Source organism: Gymnoscopelus microlampas (assembly GCF_963454915.1).
Source record: "Gymnoscopelus microlampas genome assembly, chromosome: 12".
Classification (NCBI taxonomy): Eukaryota; Metazoa; Chordata; class Actinopteri; order Myctophiformes; family Myctophidae; genus Gymnoscopelus; species Gymnoscopelus microlampas.
The window spans coordinates 53,603,188-53,623,948 of NC_139949.1; the positions used below are offsets into that span (position 1 = coordinate 53,603,188).

The 20,761-nt window shown below is 44.2% G+C and overlaps 1 protein-coding gene across 2 annotated transcripts in view; it reads right to left on the reverse strand.

Annotated features, from left to right (window-relative positions):
* gria4b (glutamate receptor, ionotropic, AMPA 4b) overlaps nt 1-20,761 on the reverse strand; it is a gene marked incomplete at both ends in the record, with an annotated part of 207,734 nt that overhangs the window by 173,437 nt on the left and 13,536 nt on the right. The window lies entirely within an intron of this gene.

The window sequence follows — 20,761 nt, forward strand, 5'->3', positions numbered from 1 at the left end:
TCTCCCTTTAACAGGAATTCCCGGGAAGCCCGGGAAAAGGTCTGAAAAATCCCGGGAATTAAAATTAGCTATTTCCGGGAAAATGTTAAACCCTAGTCTATATACAGTATCTCCTTGTGGGTATAGGTAAAAACAAATCGGCGATATACAAGCTCTCAACGCGTCGCATTGCGGCACGTCGAGAGCTCACAAATCGCCTATTTCCATTCACCTCGGAATATAGGGACACTCGGGTTCACAGCTATAAAGCTATTTTTTTTCTTTTATGTTCCGTTCCTTTAAAAAGAAGAACTCTGGATCCCAGTGCACTGCATGACTCAACCCTGCATATTATTATTATTACACGAAGGCTGAAGCCTTTCAAAGTTAAGAGCAACGCAACGGTGGTGCTTTGTAGAGCCTAGTGCACTCTCTGTATGCTGGCTGCCTCCTTATGCAGTTAAGAGGACTCAGTATACGTCTGTCTGTCTGTCTGTCTGTCTGTCTGTCTGTCTGTCTGTCTGTCTGTCTGTGCTCTAGATTGATATCATATCCTGGTAGAAACCAGGATATGAATGACGCAACACTGTATCTCTAGCAAAACTCATGACATTAGCCCATTAAGACCTGGAACGCATCTGTGTCTCTTTAGATTTATTTGGCTATTCAAAAATAGCAGATCTACAAGCTCATAGAGATCTACAAGCTCATAGAGCTTGAACATCATGAGCGAACATGATGTTCTGCGCAAATGATTGACTAATTTCAACATTGCGATTACAACAGCAACAATAATAGCAACATCAAATAGTGTTCAAGCATGTAGTGATGTCTCAAAACATGAGACGGCGGGGCTTGCTGCACTTGAAAATATCTATAGCCTAACTGAATTGTAGTTCAAACCTTCAGTTACTCCTGGCACCCCATGAAAACAAAGGTATACATTTGCATCACTATAGGCGAGGGTCGCTCTGCTGAACGGTAGTGATTGGCTGCCTGCCCGCGTGAATGGACGAGCTCAGAGGCGGGTTAATGGCCCGACGGTCTTTTACTTTATTTTCTAGGGGTGGCGAGATTTTAGCTGGGCAGGCGGCCGCCTGCCCTGCCTCTATGGTGGGTACGCCACTGGTCCCCAGTTCAAATAGTGTGTGTGTGTGTGTGTGTGTGTGTGTGTGTGTGTGTGTGGGGGGGGGGGGGGTCACGGCCTGAAAAGGTTGAGAACCATTGCTCTACACTGCCTTGCCAAGGGGCTTTCAATTCAACGCCCCCATTGTTGTCTATACAGACCCCCAGCTCTCTTTGATCAGGACCTTCTGTTTACCGTCAAACAGGTGGTCCCATTGTAACAGGAGGGGGGGGGGGGCACTCCTCCTTTCAGTGAAGAGTTGACCGTGGTGGTCAACCTGTGGATCGGGACCCCCAGGGGGGGTCGCCACATGATTTTGAGGGGGTCCCCAGATTAAAGTGATTTTTTTTTTTTTTTTTATGGCTGGGACTCGATTAAAAAAAAAAATCTAATTAATTAGAGGCTTTGTAATTAATTCATCGCAATTAATCACATATTTGACCTGAGAACAGTGAAAAGCTATTTTTTCAAATGGATTTTGGCATATGTATTTAAGTACATGTACTCAAGAACTGTACTTAAGTACAATTTTGAGGTACAGTATTGGCACTTGACTCGAGTATTTCCAATTTCTAATACTTTTACTCCACTATATCTCAGAGGCAAATATTGTACTTTCACTCCACTACAATTATTTGAAAGCTTTAGTTACTAGTTACTTTGTAGATTTTGATTATTAGTGGCCTATAAATGGCCTATATAGTGGGGATATACCCTATATAGGCCATTTGAAAATAGCAGATCTACAAGCGCAACGCATTGTTAGCTTGTAGATCTGCTATTTTCCACCACTGGAGGCTGGTAGAGTGTGTCGTTACCGTTGTTTTATAGTAGTTTTAATGAATTATTAATAAAAATCGTGCGCATGTGACCCGCACCGCATCGTGCAACGCAATATTGTTTCTGTAATTAATTGATCGAAATTAACGCGACGATAAATTCCCTGCCCTAGTTTTTTTTAAATGAGTACAAAAAAAAAGAGGCAAACATTGTGAACATAGCAGATCTACAAGCTCACAACGCCTCGCGTTGTGAGCTTGTAGATCTGCTATGTTCACAATATTTATCTGTGGAACCATGTCAAGACTAAATGTAAATGCTGATCAACTCCTACATTTCCAAGTGCTTGTTCTTTTTGGGGGCCGCGGCCTGACAAAGGTTGAGAACCACTGATTTGGAGGATAATTTAGGACGACTGTTTCTTCTCAGTCGTGCTGTCACTGAGCATTAAGTCCTCTGGACCAGAAGTCATCATATCAGCAGAACACTTATAAATAGAATAGTGTTGTTAACACATTAACACCTGAGGCCGACTCTACAAACATCTTCTAAATCCCAACAGTTTTCTGCAAAAAACGTATGTTTCTATATCAGTGGTGCTCAAACGTTTTCATATCAAGGACCCCCACAATTATATGTATTTGGCCGCGGACCCCATCTCAAAATATGTTGTTCCAGGGACCCCCCCATCTCAAAACATCATGTTCCAGGGACCCCCGATCTCAAAATATCATGTTCCAGGGACCCCCCATCTCAAAACATCATGTTCCAGGGACCCCCGATCTCAAAATATCATGTTCCAGGGACCCCCCATCTCAAAATATCATGTTCCAGGGACCCCCCATCTCAAAATATCTTGTTCCAGGGACCCCCCCATCTCAAAATATCTTGTTCCAGGGACACCCCATCTCAAAATATCTTGTTCCAGGGACACCCCATCTCAAAATATATTGTTCCAGGGACCCCCCATCTCAAAATATCTTGTTCCAGGGACCCCCCAGAAGCAAAGATTTGAGTTAAAAATTCACTTTAAAAAAAATAATATATATACTCAAAGATTTGCACATAATGGTGCTGCGCTATGAGCTTGTAGATCTGCTATTTTTGAATAGCCAATTAAATCTAAAAAATGACACAGATGTTGTGCAGGTCTTAATGGGTTAATGACAGTGAACGACGTGAAACTATATCGCATGAGAGCGGACACGTCTGACGTTGTGCTGAAGTGGTTGAATCCAACGTTTTACTGCAGAGGTTTGCAGCTTCACCGTCATTAAAAACACTATATTCTATTTATACGTGTTCTTTCTGCTGATATGATGACTTCTGCTACAGAGGGAGGACTTAACGCTTAGTGACAGCACAGGACTGTGAACAAAACGCTCATCCTAAATTATCCTCCAAAATGACCGAGTGCTGTCACAGCTCTGTGACAGCGACTGGCATTCTGTCTGTCTGTCGCTTCCTTTGTTTCAGACAACGTCCATTAAAACAGACACACTTATCCACAGCCACAATCTACACCATTAAGAACATGACATTTATCAATAGTGTTTCTTATCTGCATATTTTAACTTTTTGTGTTTTTTCCCCCCAGATTACAGTAGATCTACTTTTCATATTTTTGAATTTGAATCCTGAAAAGTAACAGTTTTGGAACATATGACAGACGATATCTAACAAATTACACAAACACTAAAACTAATACAACATTAAATAACTAAAACTAACAAATAATAAATGAACTAAAGTGGAAACACACACAAAAATAATTAACACATTGAGTGCCATAAACGTTCCGGACCGTTTATGGCCCTTTTTTTCCTTATATATATTTTTCCCACGTGGGGCGCTCTAATGAAACTTTGGGATCATCCAAGGAGTCTCTGAGGAGGAGAGGCCGGATGTGGATCCATGTCAAAAATGCTTCCGGTTGTCCGCTCCAATGTTAACTTCTTGACTAAAAGCTTAATATCTCCATTTCTTTTTAACGTGGTGGAAGCGGGCCGTTTTCGATCGACGATCACTCTGCAATGGAGGATCGCGTTAGAAATATTATTGTTCCAGGCGTTAGTCGGGACCCTCCACCGTCTCGCACGCACGCTTTGTTTACATGCGCGTCCTCGACGGGGCTTCTACAGCACGAAACATATCAGCGTAAGTTGATGGAAGAAATGCTGGCACTGAACGTACCCTATTTTAATAAACCTCTGAACGGAACTGAAATGTAAAAACGTAAATTCTAAACGAAATGATAAAAACTACTGATGAATGTAAAGTGATGATAAGCTTAGCTCTGGCTACAGGATCATAATGTTCTAGAGAGAGAACAGGCTGAGCCACCAGACACAGCCCTGACCACCACCGCTCTAATGAATACACTGACCACCAGACACAGCCCTGACCACCACCGCTCTAATGAATACACTGACCACCAGACACAGCCCTGACCACTGCTCTAATGAATACACTGACCACCAGGCACAGCCCTGACCACCACCGCTCTAATGAATACACTGACCACCAGACACAGCCCTGACCACCACCGCTCTAATGAATACACTGACCACCAGACACAGCCCTGACCACTGCTCTAATGAATACACTGACCACCAGACACAGCCCTGACCACCACCGCTCTAATGAATACACTGACCACCAGACACAGCCCTGACCACTGCTCTAATGAATACACTGACCACCAGACACAGCCCTGACCACCGCTCTAATGAATACACTGACCACCAGACACAGCCCTGACCACCACCGCTCTAATGAATACACTGACCACCAGACACAGCCCTGACCACCACCGCTCTAATGAATACACTGACCACCAGGCACAGCCCTGACCACCGCTCTAATGAATACACTGACCACCAGACACAGCCCTGACCACCACCGCTCTAATGAATACACTGACCACCAGGCACAGCCCTGACCACCACCGCTCTAATGAATACACTGACCACCAGACACAGCCCTGACCACCACCGCTCTAATGAATACACTGACCACCAGACACAGCCCTGACCACCACCGCTCTAATGAATACACTGACCACCAGGCACAGCCCTGACCACCGCTCTAATGAATACACTGACCACCAGACACAGCCCTGACCACCACCGCTCTAATGAATACACTGACCACCAGACACAGCCCTGACCACCACCGCTCTAATGAATACACTGACCACCAGGCACAGCCCTGACCACCACCGCTCTAATGAATACACTGACCACCAGACACAGCCCTGACCACCACCGCTCTAATGAATAAACTGACCACCAGACACAGCCCTGACCACCACCGCTCTAATGAATACACTGACCACCAGACACAGCCCTGACCACCACTCTAATGAATACACTGACCACCAGACACAGCCCTGACCACCACCGCTCTAATGAATACACTGACCACCAGGCACAGCCCTGACCACCGCTCTAATGAATACACTGACCACCAGGCACAGCCCTGACCACCGCTCTAATGAATACACTGACCACCAGACACAGCCCTGACCACCACCGCTCTAATGAATACACTGACCACCAGACACAGCCCTGACCACCACCGCTCTAATGAATACACTGACCACCAGGCACAGCCCTGACCACCACCGCTCTAATGACTACACTGACCACCAGACACAGCCCTGACCACCACCGCTCTAATGAATACACTGACCACCAGGCACAGCCCTGACCACCACCGCTCTAATGAATACACTGACCACCAGACACAGCCCTGACCACCGCTCTAATGAATACACTGACCACCAGACACAGCCCTGACCACCACCGCTCTAATGAATACACTGACCACCAGGCACAGCCCTGACCACCACCGCTCTAATGACTACACTGACCACCAGACACAGCCCTGACCACCACCGCTCTAATGAATACACTGACCACCAGGCACAGCCCTGACCACCACCGCTCTAATGAATACACTGACCACCAGACACAGCCCTGACCACCACCGCTCTAATGAATACACTGACCACCAGGCACAGCCCTGACCACTGCTCTAATGAATACACTGACCACCAGGCACAGCCCTGACCACCGCTCTAATGAATACACTGACCACCAGGCACAGCCCTGACCACCACCGCTCTAATGAATACACTGACCACCAGGCACAGCCCTGACCACCACCACTCTAATGAATACACTGACCACCAGACACAGCCCTGACCACCACCGCTCTAATGAATACACTGACCACCAGGCACAGCCCTGACCACCACCGCTCTAATGAATACACTGACCACCAGACACAGCCCTGACCACCACCGCTCTAATGAATACACTGACCACCAGACACAGCCCTGACCACCACCGCTCTAATGAATACACTGACCATCAGGCACAGCCCTGACCACCGCTCTAATGAATACACTGACCACCAGACACAGCCCTGACCACCGCTCTAATGAATACACTGACCACCAGACACAGCCCTGACCACCACCGCTCTAATGAATACACTGACCACCAGACACAGCCCTGACCACCACCACTCTAATGAATACACTGACCACCAGACACAGCCCTGACCACCACCGCTCTAATGAATACACTGACCACCAGGCACAGCCCTGACCACCACCGCTCTAATGAATACACTGACCACCAGACACAGCCCTGACCACCGCTCTAATGAATACACTGACCACCAGACACAGCCCTGACCACCACCACTCTAATGAATACACTGACCACCAGACACAGCCCTGACCACCACCACTCTAATGAATACACTGACCACCAGACACAGCCCTGACCACCACCGCTCTAATGAATACACTGACCACCAGACACAGCCCTGACCACCACCGCTCTAATGAATACACTGACCACCAGGCACAGCCCTGACCACCACCGCTCTAATGAATACACTGACCACCAGACACAGCCCTGACCACCACCGCTCTAATGAATACACTGACCACCAGGCACAGCCCTGACCACCGCTCTAATGAATACACTGACCACCAGACACAGCCCTGACCACCGCTCTAATGAATACACTGACCACCAGACACAGCCCTGACCACCACCGCTCTAATGAATACACTGACCACCAGACACAGCCCTGACCACCACCGCTCTAATGAATACACTGACCACCAGACACAGCCCTGACCACCACCGCTCTAATGAATACACTGACCACCAGACACAGCCCTGACCACCACCGCTCTAATGAATACACTGACCACCAGACACAGCCCTGACCACCACCGCTCTAATGAATACACTGACCACCAGGCACAGCCCTGACCACCACCGCTCTAATGAATACACTGACCACCAGACACAGCCCTGACCACTGCTCTAATGAATACACTGACCACCAGACACAGCCCTGACCACCACCACTCTAATGAATACACTGACCACCAGACACAGCCCTGACCACCACCGCTCTAATGAATACACTGACCACCAGACACAGCCCTGACCACTGCTCTAATGAATACACTGACCACCAGACACAGCCCTGACCACCACCGCTCTAATGAATACACTGACCACCAGGCACAGCCCTGACCACCGCTCTAATGAATACACTGACCACCAGGCACAGCCCTGACCACTGCTCTAATGAATACACTGACCACCAGGCACAGCCCTGACCACCGCTCTAATGAATACACTGACCACCAGACACAGCCCTGACCACCACCGCTCTAATGAATACACTGACAATTATCTCTGCCCCCCCCCCCCCCCCCCCCCTCTCAATGATACGTCCTTGAATTAGGAACGGCAACAACGGATACGTTTTTACAACCGGTTAGCCGACATCATTATCCAGTAAATTAACCACTTAAATGAACCACTGTCGGCCCCTATCCTGGGCTGCATGGCCCCTATACATATACTGTACAAATGAACGGACAAAACGACGCCATTGGTTCCGTAAATGAAGCCGATTTGTCAGCAATTTCAAATCCGCCATCTTTCTATATGGAGTCATAGCTAATGCAACCGGAAATGAAGGCTATTGGTTGGATAGCTCGTCAATCAAGAGCGGGGGGGGGGGGGGGGGGGGGGTCGGGGAATGAATGCTATTGGTTGTGTAGCTTGTCAATCAAATCATCCCGCCCCCTCCTAGAGCATACCCTACTTTATCCTCATTTTTTAAATAAATGGGACCATAATTTAGCAAAACACATATCCTGATGAGTGAAAGGAGACTTTAAACTAGCGACTGGAAGCATATAGTATTTATGACCATTTTGATTAAGGTAAGAAAATCAAGTCTAATGTTCATCAAAAACCCATCCGCTTGCATTGAGAAAAAACCCTTCTGACAGCAGCAGGGGTAAAACAGTGACACTACAGATCATTCACTTCCTATATAGACTCAATTTCAAAGGCCAATGCTGGGCCCTTGGTCCTATGTCACAATGAACAATGTTACGACAATAGCAGATCTACAAGTTGTGAGCTTGTAGATCTGCTATTTTCAAATAGCCTACTGTAGGTATAAAATAGGGCTAAAGTGGTTAATGTATGTTTTATAATGTAATACTTTTTATCTCCAAAGTAACTAGTAACTAAAGTTTTCAAATAATTGTAGTGGAGTAAAAGTACAATATTTGCCTCTGAGATGTAGCCTCTGGAGTAGAAGTAAAAGTACTGCAAATTGAAAATACTCCAGTAAAGTCAAAAATACCTCAACATGTTACTTAAGTACAGTACTTGAATGAATGTACTTTGTTACTTTAAACCACTGCAACCTTGACCTTCCGTCTGAAATCATCCCAAAAACCGCCAGTTCACCAAAAAAAAAAAGAGTTTATTTTGAAACGTTGCCAAATTTGGTCGAGACACAACGCCCGCAATAAGTACAAGTGACTTTAAACAGGGGAGAGACAAAAACAAGCTGAAAGTCACTTACAATAAGCAGACTTGGCAACGCTGCAGCAGTGACTTTGGGCAGCGCGTATATATCCCCATTATACGCTCCATTACTGCAGTTGTCAACAGACTGTCTATGAAGCCGTCTATGGGCACGGTCAGTTCATTCACAACCTGCTGGGTTGTGTTTGAATCAGAGAAAAAAGCACAGAGCTGGCCTTTACAAGCCCTCCGTCAACAGTGTGGTCCTTCTCTCTCCTTCATTAACACATTGAGACCTGAAGCCGATTCTACATGTCTCCTAAATCTCAACAGTATTCTGGGAAAAACGTATGTTTCTATATCAGTGGTGCTCAATCTTTTTCATGTCAAGGACCCCCAAAATGATATGTATTTGGCCGCGGACCCCCATCAAAATATGTTGTTCCAGGGACCCCCAGAAGCAAAGATTTGAGTTAAAAATGTTCGCTTTAAAAGTATATTATGTTCAAAGATTTGCACACATTTTCATGATTTTTCAAAAATAGCAGATCTACAAGCTCATAGCGCGGCACTCGGTGCCGCGCTATGAGCTTGTAGATCTGCTATTTTTGAATAGCCTAAAGTGTAAAATAATGCTTTTTAGCTCAAATCTAAAAATGACACAGTTCCAGGTCTTAATGGGTTAATCATGGCTATTACCCAGTGAGCCAGAGTCTGCTATTAGACCTCCGTCTAAAACAGGGTTATAACTGGTCTAACAGTGAACGTTGTTTAGACGTCTAGGCCAGTGGTTCTCAAACTTTTTCATGTCAAGGACCCCCAAATGGACACTTATTAGCCCGCGGACCCCCATTTGAAAAGATAAGCCAGGGACTCCCCATAAGAGAAGATTTTTATGTCTCTATAGCAGTGATTCTCAACCATATTAATTTTAAGGACCCCCAGTTTGACATGCATTAATAGGCTACGGACCCCCATTTAATGCCATTTCTACCTCTGGGACCCCAATTCATATTGTAAAATCAATGTTAACTTAACTCTGAGAGTGTACAAATGGACCCGTTTGGCAAGGCCTGTGTTTGATGTCTGCTGTAGCTGCAACAGTTACCACACACACACACACACACACACACACACACACACACACACGCACGCACGCGCGCGCGCGCACGCGCGCACGCACGCACACACACGTCGCTCTCACAACCATGAGAAGTTGTTTATAGAATAAACGGTGAAGTTGTTTACACACAGTTGCTACAGAAGAAACAATGCTGTTGGTGTATATAATATACCACGTTTTTTATGCACATGAACTTGTATTTGATGACGCACTTTAAAAAAAATCTTATTATGATTTCTATCATTATTCTATTGTTGTTACCTATGCTGCTGCATTGTCTGAAGGAAGCCAAACCACAATAAGTTGTACTCTTATGTACCTGTACACGAGATGTAACAATAGAGTACAACCTTTTCTAAGCTGTTTGAGTGAAGCTATGTGCTAATAATACAACCTGGATTAGAACGTTGCATCATGTGTGATTCACACGTATTCACAGTGAATGTGGCTATGGAGAGGATATCCTCATAGCCTTCCTGCTCATAAAACACAGTGTGTGTGTGTGTGTGTGTGTGTGTGTGTGTGTGTGTCTGTGTGTGTGTGTGTGTGTGTGTGTGTGTGTGTGTGTGTGTGTGTGTGTGTGTGTGTGTGTGTGTGTGTGTGTGTGTGTGTGTGTGTGTGTGTGCGCGCGTGGGCCGTAAATGAAAGTCTTTCAGTGGCGTGCACAGACATTTTGAGGGGCAGGTGCTCAAGTAAATTATACTTTTTGTTGTTTACTTGGTCTGCTCTTTTTTTCCCCTCTACACCTATACCTCTTTGCCAAAAATAGCAGATCTACAAGCCCACAACGCCTCGCGCTGCGAGGCGTTGTGAGCTTGTAGATCTTTATTAAAGTATTATTAAAGTTCTCCTCAGAAAAGGGATGCTAGGTTTCGAGTGGTTATGGTAAAAAGAAAAATCATATCACATAAAGATTTGGCGGACCCCCTGTAGTAACTCTGAGGACCCCCTAGGGGTCCCGGACCCCCTGTTGAAGACCCCTGCTGTAAACTTTCTTTTTTTCAAAAGGGCAATTCTGGTCAAGAGGGCAAAGGGCAGGTGGTCTAGCACCACCTAGAGTCTATCTGTGCACGTCCCTGAAGTCTTGTATAAGTTAGCAGTGTTCTCTGTCAGGCCGGCCGGCAGTGAGCAGTAATTCCTCACATGCAGTTTGATCATCCCATAGCTTGTGGGGCTGTAACCATGATATATCCCATAGCCCGAACTCCGAATCTCCGGCGTTTGCAAAAAAATAAAAACACTAAGAAACAGCTTACGTTTTGGGAAAGTGAAAAAGCTGGCTTCCTCACAGTGTATATATGCTAATGCAGAGGTCTTCAACGTTTTCAGGCCAAGGACCCCCTAGCTGAGAGAGAGATGAAGCAGGGACCCCCCTCTATATTGTATACAATTGTGTTTCAGATAAACTTCGGCTGCTCTTTTTTTCCCTCTACACCTATAACTCTTTCCCAAAAATAGCAGATCTACAAGCTCACAACGCCTCGCAGCGCGAGGCGTTGTGAGCTTGTAGATCTGCTATTTTTGGCTAAAGTTCTCCTCAGAAAAGGGATGCTAGGGTTCAAAGTGGTTAATGTAAAAAAAAAAATCCTATCACACAAAGATTTGGCGGACCCCCCGTAGTAACTCTGACGACCCCCTAGGGGTCCCGGACCCCCTGTTGAAGACCCCTGTGCTAATGGTCAACGGCCGTGTGCAAGTTCAGAGCAATTGCTCCAGCCACTGAGGAGATCCAAGCAACAAAAACAGAGAGTCTGTGACTGACTGACTGACTTCGCTAAAAGTATATAGGAAGATATAATCGTTGAAAAATGTTCCAGCATTTTCAAACGTTTTCCATTTTTCGTGGCAATTTCTGCAATTTAAAAAAAAAAATATGAAATGATGAAAGGTGTCAGTAATTTCATTATATTATTGAAGTTATTTGTCATCATCTGCCCGGTGCAATCTGTGATTACAAAAACTAAAAACCAAACAGCTATTGAAATTGTTCATAGCTATGAACAAGATCTACAAGAACAGAGCTTGTAGATCTGCTATTTTTATATATATTAAAGCAACATAAGTTTTTTTTTCCCAAAACAAACGGTTAGGATTTAGATTAGAAGACATTTGTAGAATCCCCCAGAAGCAAAGATTTGAGTTAAAAATGTTTGCTTTAAACAAAACATATATATACATACACACACACACACACACACACACACACACACACACACACACACACACACACACACACACACACACACACACACACACACACACACACACACACACACACACACACACACACACACACACACACACTCAAAGATGTGCACACATTTTCACCGTTTAAAAAACATAAATAGCAGATCTACAAGCTCGTAGCGTGGCGCACGCGCTATGAGCTTGTAGATCTGCTATTTTTTCAACAGCCAAAGTATAAGATAATTGTTGAAGTAGTTCATCTAAAATGACAGATGCTTTTCCTGCTCTTAAAGGGTTAAGTGACCACATGGTCGGTCAACCCGAAAATCACAACAGCAGCTATACTTTTACAAAAAGAAGTAATCCGAGTACTTCTCTCCCACCACTCAGTATGTGTGATGGTGATGACGCAACACATGATCACCTCTATCTATCCAGATGGCCCACAGGAAGTCAGTCTGCTGCAGACCATTGATTGGTCAAACCAAATGAGTGCAGAATTACATGAGCCAATCAATGCCTCCTGATCGCCCTGGGGGGCGGGGGGTTGGGGGGTGGGGGGGGTTATAGGGAACCTGAGACTAAAGCCAACAGATGCTGATCTTTGCATTTTCTTTTCACAGTTTTCTGTCTCTCATTATCTCAGGGATTAGTTTGTATTCTTCTTGTTCTCTCTCTCTCTCTCTCTCTCTCTCTCTCTCTCTCTCTCTCTCTCTCTCTCTCTCTCTCTCTCTCTCTCTCTCTCTCTCTCTCTCTCTCTCTCTCTCTCTCTCTCTCTCTCTCTCTCTCTCTCTCTCTCTCTCTCTCTCTCTCTCTCTCTCTCTCTCTCTCTCTCTCTCATATCATTGATTGCTTATCATCCCTGTCTGTCTGTCTGTCTGTCTGTCTGTCTGTCTGTCTGTCTCTCTTTCTCTGTTTGCCTGTCTGTCTGTTTGCCTGTCTGTCTGTCTGTCTGTCTGTCTGTCTGTCTTTCTCTTTTTGCCTGTCTGTCTGTCTGTCTGTCTGTCTGTCTGTCTGTCTGCCTGCCTGTATGTCTGTCTTTCTCTTTTTGCCTCTCTGTCTGTCTGTCTGTCTGTCTGTCTGTCTGTCTGTCTGTCTGTCTGTCTCTTTTTGCCTCTCTGTCTGTCTGTCTGTCTGTCTGTCTGTCTGTCTGTCTGTCTTTCTCTTTTTGCCTCTCTGTCTGTCTGTCTGTCTGTCTGTCTGTCTGTCTGTCTCTCTCTACCTCTCTCACTCCATCAATGAATTCACTGTTTCTCAACGTAGGGTCTGGGGACCACCAGGTGGTCCAGTCATAAACAGACCAAAAATGTTCTGTTTATTAAAGAGCTGGAGAGACGGGGAGACTCCTGTTACTGAACAAACACTCTATAGCAATGATTACTATCACAATATAGTGCTTTAACCTTAACAAAATACTTTTTGTTTTAACCAAAAAATATCACTTACCCTACCTTTAAAACGAAATTGTTTATATATTTAGTCTTAGTCATCGTAGCTTAATCTTTATGTAGTTTTTCCTCATAGTCACCAAAATCATCACTGCTGTCACACACTAGGGTTCCCACATGAGCTGACGGGGGGGAGGGGGATAAAAGCATGACACATATGGGCTCTTATATTGTATACATACTGTCTGACCTTGTGCTGTACACATCACCACACAGTACATAAAACCTTATAACACACGTCTTGGCTGTGACATTTTATTTATAGCTTCTTAACAGTAACGTATGCTGGTGTTTAAAGCTTATTATACAACAGGTAGTCACGTCACGTTGTCCCACGGTAGGAAGACAAACAGACAGTAGCCTGACCCACCGCCGCAACCGGTGAACAAACAGCTATGCAAAAAGGACTATGTATGCGAAAATAGCCCATCTACAAGTTCACAAGCAGCTTGTAGATCAGCTATTTTGGCCACGTGACACGGTCGTACGCCGGAGCATATAGCCTACTGGAATCAGCTGTGTTGATGAGACGGTGCCTCAGAGCACTGCTACAGGGACTATTTAATGTCTCAGTCAAATAAACTCTTCTCTTTACAGGGAAACGGATAATAGCAAAACATTTTTATTATGAATTGCCCCACAATAACTATGACATGCTGTGTTATGAGGGCAAGGAGGACTTCTACCGCAGTATTACTATTATTATTATCGTATTATTAAGCAAGAACAGCAAGTAGGTCTGTCACAATTATTACATGATCGTCTAATCCCAAGTATTTGAGATAATCGCAATTATTTTTGCATAATCGTCATAATCGTTTCCACGTTGAAAATTATTCACACCTTTTCAAGTATATATAAAAAAAGCAGAAATAGCAGATCTACAAGCTTACAACGCGTCACCTTGTGACGCGTTGTAAGCTTGTAGATCTGCTATTTCTGCTTGTTTTACATGTATAAAATTATTAAATATGTCAATAATGTCTTTGCATATTTCAGTTATTTGTCATATATCTGCCCTGTGGAATTCTCTATTACAAAACCTAAAAGGCTTCATATGTTCTAATGCTCAGCGGCCAAACTCACAATTAAAATCGTTAATCGCAATTATTTAAGTGACAATTAATGGTCAACTTAAATGTGTAATGGTGACAGCCCTAGCAGCATGGTTTCTGAACAGCTTCCACCAGGACATATCAAGGATCAAGGCCTGAGCTGAATTCGGGGAACGCATCTCTGTGTCATATTAGATTTTTTTTTGGCAAAAAACATCAAAATGTGTTGTTCCAGCCCCCCCCCCCCCCCCTTCAGGAAGCAAAGATAAAAATGATATTTAAAAAATAAATATGTATTCAAAACTGTGCACAAATGTCCACGATTTTTCAAAAAAATATCAGATCTACAAACTTGTGTAGCTGCTATTTTTTTAATGGCCAAAGTCTAAAATAACGGTTATAGATACCCCCCCCCCAAGACTAATAGTATTGATTGATAGGTAATCATTAGTCCACACTATGCTACACAATGGAGCTGCTGAGTCCATGGACCAGATATTCACACACTTACTTTTAGCTTCCTCTGATTTGTTACCATGTTTCACCCTATACCAGCCACACACACACACACACACACACACACACACACACACACACACACACACACACACACACACACACACACACACACACACACACACACACACACACACACACACACACACACACACACACACACACACACACACACACACACACACACAGTAAAGACACACTACTACTGATAATTTGATTATTATTACAAAACATATAGGCTACAATACCCAATTCAACCCCGTATACATTTTGGCCATTTGAAAATAGCAGATCTGCTATTTTCAAAAGATTTGTATACAGTTGAAAACTTGTGAAATGTTACATTCTGCCCAACGAGTACTTTCTCCTTTTGGGACTTTAAAAACATTCTGATAACAAGTTTTACCAATACCAAGTTTAGAATCCCGGACTTACACTTGCAGTATTGATACTTTTACTTAAGTAAAAACATGTGAGTACAAGTACTACTACTACAGTATACTAAAGTACAGATACAATAGTATACTGTACAGATACTCAGAATCCCCCACCGGACCACCAAACAGCACTTCATGCTACGCCTAATTTAGCCATTGATTTTATAATATACCACATGACACTCTGTAGATACAACAACACACACCAAGACACACCCGTTTTATAGGGGTGAGGAGGGGGGGGGGGGGGGGGCAGGATGATACAAGAAACAGAGAGGGGAGGGGGAGAGGGAGAGAGAGAGGGCATTGCAGTATGAGAGCTTATTAAGAGGCAGATTATTTATACATGGTTTATGCAGAGCAGTTTGCCTTGTGGCCAATCACACGAGAGAGAGAGAGAGAGAGAGAGAGAGGGAGAGAGAGAGAGAGAGAGAGAGGCATGTCCAAAAAACTGCAGTTCTACAACAGTGATCTGCTGTATGGACGGCAGGAATCAGGGGCTGGAGAGAGAGAGATGGAATTGGTCCCCAGAGGCGTGCAAACACAACCTGGTCCAAATCTCTCTCTCAGGGCCTGTTGAGGACAACACTAGGATAGGAGAGGGTAGGGTAGGATAGGGTAGGGTAGGGCCCCCCCCCCCCCCCCATCTTAAAATATGTTGATCCAGGGGTCCCCCAGAAGCAAAGATTTGAGTTACAAATGTTCGCTTTAAAAGATATGAATATTCAAAAGATATGCACGCATTTTCAAAATGTTTCAAAAAACAAGCTCATAGATCTGCTATTTTTGAATAGCCAAAGTATAAACTAATGGTCTTACAGGGTTAATAAATAAATAAATGAACAGAAGTGTTCTTTAGAAGGCGATGGTTCTTGGTGGAAGCAGAGACGGCCCTTTTAAAGAAACATTTAAGACGCATCATGTTGCCTGTGAGAAAGAACTGTGACTACAGGGGCTTAGCAGACAATTCCCAAAGTAACGTGAAGATAGAGGTGAAAGTAATGCGTTCAGAGAGGAAGGCGAGGGAGAGCGTCAGTGTGTCGACACGTTAATTATTCATCTTTATCCCCGTGGCTGTTTTCATCGTTTCTTTTCAAATGTGCTGAATAATATCTTTGAAAATCCATAACTAATGTGCTGCTACACGTCAGAGGAAGGTCTTCATACGGTAGCTTTAGAAGTAACACAGGGGTGGGAGAAGTACTCAGATATTTTACTTAAAGGAGGAGTTCACCCAAAAAAATATTTATTTTCTATCAATTACACACCCCATGAAGCCTTGATTTCATGGATTTATTTTAGTTTTTGTGGCATTCCTAAGACAATAATTTGATGACTGTGTGTATTTCCGGTAGGAGACACAAATAATCTACTTTGTGTCTCCTACCGGATACATTAGCCGGTAGGAGACGGGAATCAAATTATTAGCTTAGGAATGCGACAAAAACAAAAAAGAATCCATGGATTCAAGGGTTCATGGGGTGTGCAATTGATAGAAAATAAGTCATTTTTTTGGGTGAACTTCTCCTTTTAAAGACGGGGTGCCGTGATTTTCAGTGATGTTTTCTCCCCCTAAAACATGATCATCAGGTATTATGGTTATACTAGGAGGAAGATTTTTTTCAAAAAAGTGTACAGAAAGTGTTAAAATTATGTTTTTATGTGGACACGCCTCCAGTTCATTAAGTATACCTGGTTCTCACCTTAGCACCTCCCGCCTGAACCAGTCCCTCCGCCTCCTGTCCTAGTCCCTCCTCCTCCTCATGCCCACACCTGTTGTGTTATGATAATGAGGGGGAGGGTATGTTTCTACTGCGTCATTAAAGCGCTGTTTTTCTATTGGCACGTTTTGACCCTCAAGGTTTCAGCCTCCAGGTAGAAACTCAAAATAGTCGGAGAAGACATAAAGCACCATAAAAACACCACCAGGGGGCTTAATGCAGTTCTATCAACCTCATTGGCACATGAAGAACAGAAAAGCTGGCCCGCACAGCTAAGATTTGAACCAGCAGCCTCTCCCTAGTTATTTACAGCTTCATAAGAGACACACAGTGGCCTGAGCACAGTACGAATGATTAACAGCTATCACAGCAGTCTGCCACAGTGTAGCTCTCACACACACACACACATACGTATACGCACGCACGCACACGCACACACACACACACACGCACACGCACACGCACACGCACGCGCACGCACACACACACACACACACACACGCACACGCACACGCACACGCACACGCACACGCACACGCACACACACACACACACACACGCCAGTACAGACAGTTCTCTAACACAACTTGGATAAATTAGCTGTCAAAGCCGGAGCAGATCTGCAAGCTCAGCCAAACACAAAGCGTTACGTTTCTTCTTCCTGGGTGTGAATCCATCTGGCTCACAACCTGTGTCACATGACCCATCCTGTCACATGACCCATCCTGACCAATCCCTCCTAACCTCTCTCTCCCTCAGGGGTCTCAGAGTTGCCTCTGCAGGACCCCCCGGGGTACCTCAGGACCCCCGGGGTACCTCAGCAAAAGTAGTTAAAGTGGCATCATCTACAAGATATTGTAGATCTGCTATTTTATACCTGAGGTTTCTTTAGTACATGCTGTGGGGCATTCTGGTTATGATGGAAACATAAACAAAACCATAAAAAAAAACATCTCAGGACTTCACAGGTAATGGTTAACCCTTCATAGTTGGGAGAGAGCCTCTACAAAGAGAGAGAAGTGAAGCAAATTTTTTGTCCAAGACGAGCAGACTTTTTTTGCGCTGATTTTCAATGACTAAAAACCACATTAGCATCATTCTGAGTGGACTGAAGGCTGACCAGCAAAACGCACAACACGGCAACACTCACACACACACACACACACACACACACACACACACACACACACACACACACACACACACACACACACACACACACACACACACACACACACACACACACACACACACACACACACACACACTTCACTTGAAACACCCAAAGAACAGTCTTTAAAATAGAGAAAAGAGAAGCACATCTTTTGTCAAAGAAGTGAGCAGACTCTTTGCACTGCAACATCATTTAAAACCTGCAACGAAGCAAAGCTCAAACCATTCATCATCAAAGACAAAGTGGGGCTCACACCCAAAGAGAAAACAATCACCCCCAAAAAAGAACAATCTTTAAAGGGACTACACCATGAATTTTAACTTTTTCTTATTTTTTTGTGTGTGTGTTTGGTCTCCCCTACCTCTCTCCTATCCCCAAAAATACCCCAGTTTGAACACTCAGGCTTTCACAGGAAATCTGATCTGGGGGTTTTTATTAAGTGTGCCTGCCATGTTAATGGCAGAGGCACACTTATTGAGATCCGCCGGATTTATTAATACAAGTTTCAAGCCACAAAATTCGGTCGTCCGTAACAGCCGCACGGTTTACACTACCGCCGCAATATATACATCAAAACGTGCGGCTTGGTCCGGAGTAGTGTGCTCGGAAACGATTTTCCGTCACGCGTTACCATGGCGACGTTATTAGCAAAAAACAGCTAAACTCCGCCCCTTTTGGCCGCACGTACCGCGCAAAACGCTTCTCCTCCCACACGGTTTACTCGTTAGTCGCAATGTATATATCAAAACGTGCGGGACGACCGTCCCACTTACCGCATTACTTTTTTCGCCGTTTCGCGTTACCACGCCCACGTTATTAGCAAAAACATGTAGCCGCGCCCCCTTTCAGTCCCAAATTCAGACTCATTCTGACTTGACTTACTCTTCATCATCATCCCCCATTCACACCCATGTTAACCATCATCATCCTCAGTCCCCCATTCACTCCCATGTTAACGGTTACGGGGAGGGGGGAAACCACCCAGAGACTCTAGGGCTCCTGCTATAATCTATATGGAAGCTGTAACAACCAATGAGCTTCGTGTGTTGAAGCTCCGCCCCCTCTGCCTTCCTATTGGCCGAGCTTTAAATGGCCGTAACTTCTGTTTGCAGCATGGTACCGCCCCCAAACTTTGTCATGGACTTTATTTTTTTACAAACTTTTTTTTTTCCGAAATTTTTTTTTTTTTTCCGACAATTTTTTTTTTTTCTTAATTTTTTTTTCCGAACTTTTTTTTTTTCGATTTTTTTTTTTTTACACCAAAACACTTTTTGAAGGGTATGCAACTCGATGGTCCAACTGGGACTTGGACCTCTTCACTTCCGGTTTCAAAAGTGCCCAAAATGATCTGAAACTTCGCCTACCCCCCCTAAATTAGGGTCTGCGAACACATCCGTCACAACAGGAAGTGGATATTTCACTTCCGGTTTGGAAAAGTGCCCGAAATGCTCCCAAACTTCGCCTACCCCCCCTAAATGGGGGACTGCAAACAATTGTATAATTGGCACTTTTTGCGTCACACCTTCAGAAGTGGGCGAAACAAGCACTCAAACCATTTATTCACTTCCGGTTTCTGAAAATTTCCCGAAATGCTCCGAAACTTTGCTTACCCCCCCTAAATGGGGGACTGCAAACAATAGTATAATGGCCACTTTCTGCGTCAGACCTTCAGAAGTGGGTGAAACAAGCACTCAAACCCATTTAAGTAATTGTTTATATATTTTTAAAAATTATTACATTTTTTTCAAATGTTGTTTTAGATGCTCATTTTTACCTTCAATTTTTCTGTTTTTTAATTTTCCTTTTTTGACTTTCGGTTTATTTTTTCTTAATTTTTGAAACATTATTTTGCTGTTTTTTTCTTTACTTTTTTGGCCGCCCGAAGGGATCAAAATGCTACTCCTCCCACACGGTTCACACGGCCCCGCCAATGTATACATCAAAACGTGCGGGACGACCGGCCCACCTACCGCATAACTTTGTTCACCGTTTCGCATTACCACGGCGACAAAACCCCCAGCCAACGCAGGCACACTTAAATTTTCGTAGGAAATTTCTTTCTAGTGTAAATTGGTCTCAAAACAGACCAAACTAGTTTGGCCCCGAAAGTGACGTCACTAGTGGTACAATCCCTCCTGTTTTTCAGTTCCAACTTAGAAAAAAGAATATATATATATATATATATATTAAAAATTACTTTTTTATTTGTTTTTACTTTTTCCACACTGAACCAGGAGATAACATGCATACAAACTGACTCAATAGCCCCGTGCCAATCAGGACAATGTGGTATTGCAGGTGAAAGTGCTTTATAAACCAGAGAGAAGTTAGTAAGAATGAGTATATCTG